The sequence below is a fragment of the Myotis davidii genome, unplaced genomic scaffold, assembly GCF_000327345.1.
Source record: "Myotis davidii unplaced genomic scaffold, ASM32734v1 scaffold356, whole genome shotgun sequence".
In the NCBI taxonomy this organism is placed as follows: Eukaryota; Metazoa; Chordata; class Mammalia; order Chiroptera; family Vespertilionidae; genus Myotis; species Myotis davidii.
In genome coordinates this window covers 460,837-464,443 of record NW_006288188.1, presented here as the reverse complement: position 1 = coordinate 464,443, position 3,607 = coordinate 460,837, and positions in this window count along the sequence as shown.

The window sequence follows — 3,607 nt, the reverse complement described above, 5'->3', positions numbered from 1 at the left end:
GACTGAGGGTGGCATCACAACCTCCCAATCCGCCCTGCTCTGTGCATGACAGGGGGCGGTGCCCCAACTCCCCAATCGGCCCTGCTCTAAGCCCGAGCAGGGGCTGCACCTAGGGATTGGGCCTGCCCTCTGCTACCCGGGAGCAGGCCTAAGCCAGCAGGTCGTTATCTCCCGAGGGGTCCCAGACTGAGAGAGGGCACAGGCCAGGCTGAGGGACTCCCCACTTCCCCCCGAGTGCACAAATTTTTGTGCACCGGGCCTCTAGTACTTTAATAAAGAAACACTGCTATGTTCTTGAGTACTGGCAAATATTAGGTATCTACATGTGATATAGGGATTCAAGCATGGTGCCCATGCATTATATTGATAAGCAAGAACTATGTGCTCAGAATTCATTGTTATAGATGGAGAATTACATGGTTAATCATTAAGAATTTTCCCGGCTGGCATGGCTCGGTGGTTAAGCAGTGACCTGTAAACCAGGAGGTCACGGTTTGATTATGAGTCAGGGCACATGCCCAGGTTGTGGGCTCAATCCTCAGTAAGGGTCGTGCAGGAGGCAGCTGATCAACGATTCTCTCTCATCATTAATGTTTCTATCTCTCTCTCCCTTCCTCTCTGAAATCAATAAAAATATTTTTAAAAAACAATTTATTAAATACTTATTTAATCTATAACAATTCTATGGGTCTAAAACAAAAATGTTTTTTGTTTGTTTTAAGTGAAACTAATGTTTACTGAAAGTAAGACCACTTTTTCAGGAGCTGAATTTTGTTGACAAAGTTATTGAGCAATGGAATAAAAAGTTTTATGATGGTTCTTTTTTATATTTTTTAAATGTTCTAACTTCATGTCTAAACTTAAAAATAGCGCCCTATCTTCCACCCTTGTTTCCTTCCCTCCCTCTAATAAATAATGCCCCTCTTCCCTAAGCTGGAAATGATGAATACTGAGGGAGGCTGCTAATTAGCTTTAATTCCCAACCTGTCTGTGATAGGTTGGTGATGGTATCAGATCATCTTTACCTGAACTTTAATTCAGGGGGAAGAAATAATTACTTACAGAGATGAAAGGTTTGAAATAGTTGATTATACGTCGCCAAGTAAAATGTAATTGTAAATATCCAAATAAACTAGAAGTCAGTAAGAAAGCCCACTAAAACAGTGGCATCTGGGCACTTAAATTTTCCTACGATATGGGAATTTTCATGCAATTCAAGAAAAAATGTAATGTCCTTAAATGTTTTCATAAGACTTCTTATCGTGTCTATATTTTATTATCACAAGCCCCTCTTTATTCCAGTTTATAACTACTTTTTTCTTACCACATACAAGATCTGCAGGAAATTTGATCATTTCGGCCTTTAGATTTTAACAATCAAGTGTTAGACTAATCAAGAAAGGAAATGGTGTGGAAATGTTACAGATCAAGCCTCTCTGGTTCAAATCATTTAAAATGTTAACTGTGACAGTTGGAAAATCTTACTCAGAAAAAAATGTGTCCGCAGCATGTTTGATTACAAAACCTATGAAGCATGAGTCTCTTCTAAAGCCAGAATGACACACTCTCCATTTCATACTTTACAGAACTGCCTCTATTGTAAATCGCTTTATCTTCTCATCTCTGAAGCTTGCCAGACACATTCTTTAACTATGAATTCACATTTCTTTACTCTGAAGAACACCTCGGGATCTGTAACCTTTTCAGTGAGTGTGGGAAGTGGGGAGGGAGACAATAGCGTCCACCTGGGGTTGCGGAATGAAGGCAACCGCAGAGGAATGAAGGCAGCCACAGAGCAGAACAAGAATGCTTGGGTTCTCTCGGCCTCTGCGTTCCCTGTTTCTGTGTAGCGGGTCACTGTTGGGAAATATTTACTCACCTGAAATTCCAAGAAGTGAAAGGCCCCTCAGCTGTTTCAGAGTCTGTCATTAAACACATGAATGTTCCATCCTGCCAGCATAAGAAAACCAGCAGAGCCAGATTGGGGTCTGAAGTCCTTTTCAGAAATGCTGCCATCGTGTGGCACTTTGGAGACATACCCGACCGGAAGAGGCCCAGGCTGGGTCATATTGCTCATCTCAGGATGGCTGGGCTCCAGCGACATCTATTCCTATAACTCTCTAAGTTCATATTAACTCATTTCCGTGGGCACAGGGTAAACCATCGCGAATCCTTTGGAAATCTCCTTGTTTTTAGAACTGGTGAACTTCCCCCTACTAAATTGACAATATGACTAACTTATGTGGGTAATGTGCCTCTAGAGAAAAAACAACAACCATTTTTAAAAGCAGAAATAAGAAGCCTGTTTTGCAATTTTTTAACCTGCAAGTCATATTTTGTAGAGATAGCTGCCATCTGAATTATTAAAATGTGTGCTTAGAACCCACAAATCAATAATATTGATTCATATGAAATGCATCCCATTTAAAAGAGACATATTTCCCCAACACCCACCAAATGTTCATACAACCTATGGATTAGTTATACTGCTAACACTGCAAGAAATTATTTAATCCGTATTTATATTAAAAGCAATATTCAGTAAAGAGAAGCTGACACCTTAGATATAACTAATATTAAAAGGGGTTGTTTATTTTTAATCTCACTTCACACGAATCTTACAATGATGACAGGAGATAAATGAACAGTGCAATTTCCATTTCACAGCAGAGAAAGCTAAATGGAGAGATTAAGTACATGATTTAAAGACAATATTAAATATTTTGAATGGACTCAGAGCTCTGCTCATTTCTGTTCCAATATTCAGACTCCATCTATGATTTTTCTTTCACTCAAATACCTTTAATTACCCAGAAAAGTGTTAAATAAGTATTTTTTACATCTTCTCATTAAGTCACCAACTTCATATATCCTGAGAGAAAAACTAGAAAGAGATGATTCAGAAATCTAACCCATTCCTTTAAAGGTGTGTAAATTAAACTAGTGATGTACGCAACTTAAAGATCTTACATCTAGTCTTATTCTAATAGCCCATTTCATCTAAAGACACTGCAAATCACAAGGACTTGCTGCTCCTACATTTCAGTCACCGTTTACACACACAGTGTCTAAAATATGCATATAATATGTGCCAAGTGTTTTTGTTTTCCACAGACTAATTTATTTAGCCTCTCAAAACCCCTATGAGCTAGGTAACAGTATGTGCCTGTGACGGATGAGGAAGCAGGTGTAGGTCGACTGAGGTCACACAGCTATTGAGTGGCGGAGTGGGATTCAAACCTGCTCTCTGGCTCCCGAAGCAGCACTCTCAAGCAATCGCCCTGCTCTCAGAAACCACTTCACTTCTGTAGCATCTAAAGGAAATTGCCTCTCCTGTATGTAACAAGTTATCAGATGAATCGCCTTTAATCAGTTCGAACAGTGTAACAAAAATCCACGTCCTTGTAAGGTCATTGTAAGTCCACCTTCGTGGGCCTGAACATGGACTTTCATGTTTCTAATGCCATTTGTCTCAATGACAAACTGTTTCAGCCTTGACATCACAAAACCAAGCATGAGACTAAAGGATGGAGGCAGGAGACCTGAGACCTTTGTACGCCTGGACAACAGCCTTGCAGCTCTTAAATAAATACAATTGTGGGGCACA